Consider the following 9,449-nt stretch of genomic DNA (forward strand, 5'->3'; position numbering starts at 1 on the left):
AAACAAACCTGTTGGACTTTAACCTGGTGTTGTAAGACTTGCACACTAAAATCATTCCTGTTAAAGCACAGAATTCCTAAAGTGCATAAGGAGGCCATTCGGCCTATCTGGTCTGCACTGACCCTCCAAAAGAGCACGCTACCTAGGTCCATTCTCCCACCCTATCCCCATAACCCTACCTTTTTTTTAATAAATGTTTTTATTGGGTTTTTGAACAAAGTATATTTACCGTTATGTACACAGAATAAGAAATATATATATATACATATATAGAAAAGAAGGTCACACCCAAACATACCAACAAAAAAGTAATAATAGAAAATAAAATAAAAAATAAAATAGAATAACTGGTAGGGTATTGTGCACCAGCTCAACAGCAGCAAATCTGTACAACTGGCAAAATTATTTACAACACATAAGTAGGCAACTGTTTGTGGGGGGGAGGGGGGTGGTGGAGACTGGGGAGGTAAATATACTTTTGGGTGCCGGAGAAACAATTACAGTGGGCAATACTCGAATAGGTTTGGTGTTGGTGTTGTCACTTGCTTCTCCCGGACGGATCGCGCTGCAGTTCCTCCCGTCTTTCGCCTGTATTCTCCTTGTTCTCTGTTCCTGGAGATGCCAAGTTTGTTATCGTATCCCGTGCCCTCCTTCCGGCTGTCATTTCCCTGCCTCCCCCCCCCCCCCCCCCCCCACCTCTCTGGTTCTCCTCTCTTGTTCCCTGTCCCTTCCCTATCCCTCCCCCTCCCCCTCCTGTGGTTCGCCTTTCTTTCCTCTTAGGTTTAGCTGTCCTCCCCACTACCCCCCCCTCTCCCGGTCTATCTCTCCCTCTCATGCTTTGGCTACTTTCCCGTGATTCTTGGCTACCTGGCTATTCTTTTGCTTGTTCGTTGGCCACAAACAGATCCCGGAACAATTGGGTGAATGGCTCCCACGTTCTGTGGAAGCCGTTGTCTGATCCTCGGATGGCGAATTTGATTTTCTCCATTAGGAGAGATTCCGAGAGGTCGGACAGCCAGTCTGCAGCTTTGGGCGGTGCTGCTGACCGCCAGCCGAACAGGATTCTACGGCGGGCGATCAGGGAGTCAAAGGCAAGGGCGTCCGCCCTCCTCCCCAGGAATAGATCTAGCTGGTCTGATACCCTGAAGACCGCCACTTTCGGGCATGGCTCCACCCTCATCCTCACCACTTTGGACATTGCCTCAAAGAAGGCTGTCCAGTACCCTGCAAGTCTGGGGCAAGACCAGAACATGTGGGCGTGGTTGGCCGGGCCTCTTTGGCACCGCTCACATCTATCCTCCCCCTCCGGGAAGAACCTACTCATACGGGTTCTTGTTAAGTTGGCTCTATGCACCACTTTTAGCTGCGTCAGGCTGAGCCTTGCGCACGTGGAGGTGGTGTTGACCCTGTGCAGTGCTTCGCTCCAGAGTCCCCACCCTATTTCAATCCCAAGATCCTCCTCCCATTTCTTTCTCGTTTCATCCAGTATGGTGTCGGCACTCTCTACCAGTCGGTCATACATGTCGCTAGTTTCCTTTATCTAGTATGTTTGCGTCCAGTAACCCTTCCAGTAATGTCTGTCGTGGCGGTTGTGTGTACGTCCTTGTCTCCTTTCATTGGAAGTATTTGAGCTCGTTCCCCCTGGCTAGCTGGAATTTCTCTTGTCAGTTTGTCCAGTGTTGCGATCCTGCCGTCCGTGTATAGATCCCTGTGTGGTAGTCACCACTAACTGTATTAGATGTATATTAGATGTAGTACGATAAGACTCCTGTACTAGAGGTACATGGGTAAATCCCTGCCTGCTGGCTCCGCCCAATAAGTGGCATATAAATGTGTGCGCTCGCCGGTGCTGCTCCCATTCTGGGAGCAGCTACATGAGGCCACACATCTTTGCTCAATAAAGCTTCGATTATTCACTTCTTTGTAGTAATTGATAGTGCATCAATTTATTGAGCAAGGATTTTAAAACGATGGAACTTCGCATCAAGCCTGATTGCCTACAGTTGAACCCTCAAGCAGCCAACGCTACGTCCGCTTTTGACCACTGGCTAGCCTGCTTCGAAAGCTACCTCCGAACATCTGCTGAAGAACCCTCGGACGCACAGAAGCTCCAGGTCCTTTATTTATGGGTGAGCCCAGACATTTTTCCTCTCATCCAGGATGCGCCCACTTATGCTGAAGCAGTGGAGCTCCTGAAAGGACATTACGTTCGGCCGGTCAACAAACTATACGGCAGGCACCTCCTGTCCAATAGACAGAAACCCCACGGTGAATCCCTAGACGATTTCTGGTATGCCGTGCACATCCTGGCGAGGAACTGTGACTGCCAGGCAGTTTTGGCAGACCACCATACAAAACTTTTAATCAGAGACGCTTTTGTTACAGGCATGGGGTCGGCGTACATCCGCCAGCGCCTATGGAGGGGGGTACGCTTGATCTTGCGGGAACCAGGCAGCTCGCAAACTCGTTAACAGTGGCCTCTCGTAACTTCCAGTCGTACGCCCCCGACTGCACGGCACCCTCATGCGCATCGTGGGCCCCACCAGCTACCGACCCCAGCCCACCGCAAGCCTGCGCCTCGCGGCAGCCAGCCAACCCCGGGGGGCCAAAATGCTACTTCTGCGGGCAGAACAAACACCCCCGGCAGCACTGCCCGACGCAGAGCGCAACCTGCAACGGCTGCGGAAAGAAGGGACATTTTGCTGCTGTATGCCAGGCCCAGTCAGTCGCCGCTGTTTCTAGGCCCAGCGTTCCTACACCTCCCACGTGCAGCTCGTGGGCACCAGCATCTTCTTCTCCGCAGGCCATGTATGGCCCGTGGGCGCTGCCATCTTTAATGCCGCCCGGCATGTGGGCGCCGCCATCTTTGGCGCCATTTTGGATGGTGCCTCAGGACCCCTGCTCATTGGAAAGCTTGTCTGGCCGCTCATCGCCTGCCACTACCACTGACCAGCCTGGGGCCTCCCGGCATCATCCGCAGCTCGCCTCGATCGCCCACGACCAGTCCCAGCCCCAAAACCTCGCAACCGCAACAACAGTGAAAATCGATGGGCACAAGATTTCCTGCCGTTTTGACTCCGGGAACACGGAAAGCTTCATCCACCCCAATACGGTAAGGCGCTGCTCCCTCGCGGTACACCCCGTTAGCCAGAAAATCCCCCTGGCCTCCGGATCCCATTCCGTGGAAATCCGGGGGTACTGCATCGCGACCCTCACCGTCCAGGGATTAGAGTTTAGCAACTTCCAGCTCTACGTCCTCCCCCACCTCTGCGCTGCCCTGTTACTCGGCCTGGACTTCCAGTGCCACCTCCAAAGTGTAACTTTAAAATTCGGCGGACCCCTACGCCACCCCCCCCCCCCACCCCCCGTCACTGTATGCGGCCTCAGACCCTTAAGGTCGATCCACCTTCCTTGTTTGCAAACCTCACCCCGGATTGCCCAGGACAGGACCTTCATCAGATCGGAGGTCCAGCGGCTTCTGCGGGAAGGCATCATCGAGGCCAGCAACAGCCCCTGGAGAGCCCAAGTGGTAGTAGTAAAGACTGGGGAGAAACACAGGATGGTCATTGACTACAGTCAGACCATCAATCGGTACACGCAGTTCGACGCGTGCCCCACCCACGCATATCTGATATGGTCAATCAGATTGCACAGTACCAGGTCTTTTCCACAGTGGACTTGAAGTCCACCTACCACCAGCTCCCCATCCGCAAGGAGGACCGCCAATGCACTCCGTTCGAACCAGATGGCCGCCTCTATCACTTCCTCCACACTAAGTTGCCCAGCATCTCGGCCACGTATGCCGTGGGGTTTCTACTCTCGATCCCCTCTGGTAGGCCCACTATCCTAACATTTTGCCTTTTCGAGCGGTTTTCCTGATCGTCCACTCTGCCCTTCAGGCTCCCCTGTGTTGTGCCCAGTCTCGCCACCTCCTTCTCCAGGGCCGTGATCCGGTCGCTCATGTCAGTTGTGGCTTTCTCCAGCTCCTGAATGGTCACCTCTTGGGCTTCCAGTTTCTTCCCTTGGGCGTCCAATTTCTCCTCTGCTCTGCCCAGGGCCTGCTGCACCTCCGCCAGGGCCTTGGCCATTGCTGCCTGCACTGCGGCCTCTATGTCTGCCCTCGCCTCTGCCTTGTTTTCCTGCTGATGTTCCCTCAGCGCCTCGGCAAAGGCAGCCTTCCAGTTCCAGTTCCCCCCTGGCCCAGGGGGAAAATGCTCCTGTTTGCCCAGTTCTTTTTGTTGCTGCGCACCTTTCGTTCCGCCGCTTCGTGCGCTGATTAGCTCGTCTGAACGGGCTCGCACATTGCCCCGTCTGCTTTTGGTGCTCCTACTCCCTCTGCTTTGGCTCCCTTCTGGCATTTTTTTGCCCTTTTTTTTCGTCCTTCCCTTTTTTGTCCCCCTTTTTCCCCCCTTTGTCTTTTCCCCTCCCTTCTCTCCTTTACCACTTTTTTAAAATAAAATTATTTTCAAGAGAATGTTTTTTCTTTAAAAAAATGTGAAAACAAAAAGTGAAAAAATGTCTTTCTCTTTTGAAGTTTTCTTTTCAAAGTTTTGTTTTTGCAAAAAGGGAAGTTCTTTTTTCTTTTCCCTCACTCACCCAGGGTCGAGAGAGAGAGAGCGAGAGAGAGGCTTCTGGCCAGGAGTCCCTCTTTGTTCCTGCCTCGTGGTGGTCGCCACCGGGGGGTGGGGGATGTGGGGGTGTCGGTCCTTGCTGCTGGCTTGGTCCCCGCCTTGGTCTGGGCCGCCGCTCGTCTTACCCTGCGTTGTCCTGCCCGGTGGGGGGGGGGGGGGGGGGGGGGTCGCGGTCGTTCCTGCTGGCTCGGTCCCTGCTTTGGTCCGGGCCGCCGCTCGTCCTGCCCTGCGCTCTGCTGCCGTGCGTGGGGGAGGGTGGGGGGCACCGGATCGCTCCGCTCCCGAGCGCCCAGTTCTCCCGCTCTAATGAGCTTTGGAGTCTGGGTTTTTCTTCGTCCCCACTCTCTTGTTGGGGGGGGGGCGGCGGCAACGGGCGAATTTGCGCACTTGGCTGCAAGTTTGTTCCCCTCTAGGAGCTCCGCCACCCGCGATCGCTCTCTTTCCCCGACGGCAGCCGAATAACCCTACCTAACCCTCACATCTTTGGACTGTGGAGGGAAACCGAAGCACCTGGACAAAAGCCAAGGAGACAGAGGGAGAACGTGCAAAGTCCACTCAGTCAGTCACGCAAGGCTGGAAGGCACAGTGAGGCAGCAGTGCTAATTATGCGACCTATTTGGGTGGTTCAACCCCGACTATTACTGCCTGATTGTTCCTGCACATTTCTGAAATTTGATTAGAAATTTTATCCTCTATCTCTCCCTGACTGTGTGGTGCCGAGGAAACACACCCCACAACATTTTGGCCATATTTTACCCATTGGTCTGATTTGATGATCCTTTCAGGATATCATCCCTCCACACTGCGATAATTGATTCCTTGATCAAAATTGTTCCCTCTCTACTCGTCTGAATACCCGATAACAAGGAATTACAGATTTTGAGTTCTTAGGCAAAATCCCTAAAATCTGCTTTCAGCACCTCATCACTTTTCCTACCTGTGTCATTGGTACCAATGTGGACCACAGTCTCTGGTTGTTCACCCTCCCCCCAGAAGGATGACGTGCAGCCTCTCTTGTGACATCCTTGACCCTGGCACTGGGGAGGCAACACATGATCATTGAGTCACATTTATAGCCACAAAGACACATGTCTGATCCCATGACTAGTGAATCTCCTGTCACTATTGCTCTTCTACCCTTCTTCCTCCCTCCTTTGCACCTGAGCGGCCCATGGTGCACTGGACTTGACCCTAGCTACACTCTCCTGAGGAACAATCACCCTCACCATTATCCAAAATGGGAAAATCGATCGGCAAACAAGATAAACACAGGGGACTCCTCCTGCACTGTCTGCCTGCTTCTCTTCGATTATCTGGTCACCCATTTCCTCTCTGCCTGCATGCTCCTAACCAGAGGTGTGAACACCTCCCTAAATGTGCTATCCACGTAGCTCTCTGCCTCACAGATACACCACAGCGACTCCAGCCACCACTCGAGTTCCGAAACCCAGAGTTCAAGCTTCTGCAGCTGGTGACACTTTCTCCAGATGTGTGCGTCAATGAGCTGACCAGCCGTACAGTAACTGTAAAAACTGTTTATTACAATTAGAATAACCTACCTGTTACTCACCAAGCCCTGCTTCTTCCTCTGTACTGAATAGCCAACTGGAGGCTGAAAATGTTTTAAAAATCGAGCCTGCTTGACAATATGTGCACTCAAAGCAGCGTCAAAGGCACACCTAGCGGCGCTGAGCGAGCCCTGCTTATATACTTGCTGAAAACATCCCACCTCTGAAAGCCAGTTTCCCCTAACCCTAATTAATTAGCTTCAGCTTTCAGACAACTTGTATACCCCTGTTTAAGGCTGTGAAAAGCTTAACATCTCTGGAGTAATTTTTAGTTGATTACGAAATTACAAGAAAAAAATTGACTTGACAGATATTAAATCTCAAAACTCCCTCAATCACCTTACTCAGCAGCTTCCAGTGCAGACCGAGGACTGGTAAATAGCAAGTGAGGGAGTTTCATGGGCCAAGTTCTGTCTAAAGTCTCTTATTTTTTCTTTAATTTAGCAATCAAATAAATATTATTCCTTAAGTTAAGATAATTTCAGTCTTAAACAGGGGCATACGAACTCTTACATTTACGAGGGTTGTTTGCTTGTTGCATGCAGAGGGAGTTTAACCAGGTGACTATTAATACCCTTGGAATGCAAGTCAACTTATTCTTGAGACGGTTCCTAACAGCAAAGCCGACACCAGCTTTGCACCATTCTTCTTTTTCACAGCCACTCCAAAAGAATATGTAACCTACGCCAATCGCCTTGAGCTGACCCTCCTCAGATAGACAAGTGTCTCTGAGGGCGGTGGTCTGGATATTGTATCGAGCCGGCTCTCCATCTACAAGACTCGTACTTCTCTCAACTTTGTCAGCTGTAGGGATGTTCACGAGGGCATGTACGTCCACTAATAATGACCAGTGTCACTTTTATTTTGTTACGACATCCTGGGCAGGTGCACAGTCAATTCCAGCCCCACGGGCCCTGGAGTCACAACACAAGTGAATTAACCAATAATTCTTATTAAAAGTTCTGAAATCTTTTTGCCCTTGGCTGCCCAAAGTAAGTTGAAACGCAATTACTATTTATTCATAACAAGGTTAATGATGAAATATGCAGTAAACGCAACTGAATAATGAAAAGTTAACCTACTACCCCCTTTAACTGTCCAATCCTCTACCCACATACACAAGACAGACAAATACAGAGGGGGGAGGGAAGGGTAAAAAATAATAAGGATGAGGGTCAAAGGTTAAGCGACATTGTTTCCGGATGGTGGTAGACTTTCCTCACAGTCCGCTGGTTGATCAAAGCCTCTGGTTTGTAGCCGGTGATAGTCTTCTTGGTAGAGTTATTCAGTCAGTACAGTAATAACAGGCAGCAGGCCTTGCAGAGAGTCATTTCAGTTCTGATCAAACTTGGCCTTCAACTCAAAGGTTCACATCCAGGCCTATTTCTTTCCTGAGACATTCTGCCCCACAGCAAACCTCGTCTTCAGCCCAGGCTTTGACTTCAAGCCTTTGCAGTCTCGAGAGAATAGCACCCAGGACTTACTGGAGAGAGAATCAGCCGTCGCAGTGGCCTTATGAAGTGAGTTTAGCTGGATCGTTTGGGAGTGAATTAGTGGGAATATTCCACCCAGGCTGCAGAACCAAAAGTGAAATGAAACACAAACCTTGCGACTCTGAAAAACACATCAGTGGGATCAGATCCATTCACCACCAGTTATCAGACAGAGCATCGCCCTGCGGGCACATCCATTGGCCACCAGCCACACCAATCAACCCGAGTCATCACTGATGTCAAAACAGCACAACCCTCTGGATCTTCCTGTTTGAATCAAAGGCTGCTTTGCCTCAAAGTAACAGGTCCATTAAACATCCATGGATCAAAAATGCAACAGCAAAAGGGGAAAGCAGGAGAATAAACAGGGATTAAACAGGAATAAACAGGAAGGACCCTCAACATTTTCTCTTCTTGACTTACAGCCATGATTTAGGGAACTGTGCCAGGGAGATGAAGCAGACAATGTTCAGGGCATCCTTTCTGTCCCTCCCTCCTACTGGGGAGTAAGCAGTATAGTGCTCTCCTAAAAAGAGCTGGTTAGTTGCTCAGGAAATTGCCAAGTTCCACGCGTGTTTCCTTCCAGTGGAAAACAACCCAGGACTTGAGCCACTTGTGAGAGGTATGGCCTCCGACAGGTTGCACCCCCTCTACTGATTGTTCTCCTGTGGAGTTGCAGGTTTGTGAGCAACAGGCTGCAAATCCAATGCTCCTACTGCTGATGAATCCAACCCCCACCTTCACCCCCCCCCCCCCCCCCCCCACCTGCTGCTCGTCACTTGCCCATTTCCGCAGGGCCTGTGGCAGATTGATGGTGAATTATTGATGATAGAAAGATAATTAGCATGACCTGCAAGAGGAGAGTTGTGTATTGTCAACCTCATTCACTTGACTTGACCTATCTTTGTCCAGTTGCAAGATGAGTCTAGATAGCTGGAGATAGATCCGGATGCAGTGGGTGATCAGTATGTCTTCTGTGTCTCATTAAGCTCAAAATCTTCCACAGCCCAGTGCTGCGTCAGCCTTCAAAACTGTTGGACCTTGGATAGGTTTCATCTGCCCAATCTGCTGAAATCAGTCTTCACATTCCCGGGTAGGCAAATCCCCAAGTCGCTGAGGAGGTGAGATAGTTATCCTCACCTGGTTTGGCCCACCCAAAGCGGTGGCAACAATTACTTAGAATACAGGAAAGTATACAGAATTGTAGAAATATATATTAAAGTTCATGGCATACAACAGGCATGTCGAAGAAGCTCATGCTTTACCTGTCCGCTGTGTGTGAGAGGTATGGCCTCCTACAGGTTGCACCTCCTCTGCTGATTGTTCTCCTATGGAGTTGCAGGTCTGTGAGAAACAGGCTGCAAATCCAATGCTTCTACTGCAAGGCAGGTCCTGTTGCTGCAGGTGAGGGTGATGGTCAACTTGGCTTTCATTGGAGGCCCAAAGTAACACAGCATCACAGGACCTTTGTTAATATGATACAAGGGGCAGCACAACAGAACAATGGTTAGCACAGTTGCTTCCCAGCTCCAGGGTCCCGGGTTAAATTCTCGGCTTGGGTCACTGTTTGTGCGGAGTCTGCACGTTCTCCCCGTGTCCGCGTGGTTTTCCTCCGGGTGCTCTGGTTTCCTCCCACAGTCCAAAGATGTGCAGGTCATGATAAATTGCCCTTAGTGTCCAAAATAAAAAGGTGGGGTGGGGTTACTGGGTTACGGGAATAGGGTGGAGGTGTGGGCTTGGATAGGGTGCTCTTTCCA

This window comes from Scyliorhinus torazame, chromosome 19, assembly GCF_047496885.1.
Source record: "Scyliorhinus torazame isolate Kashiwa2021f chromosome 19, sScyTor2.1, whole genome shotgun sequence".
NCBI lineage: Eukaryota > Metazoa > Chordata > Chondrichthyes > Carcharhiniformes > Scyliorhinidae > Scyliorhinus > Scyliorhinus torazame.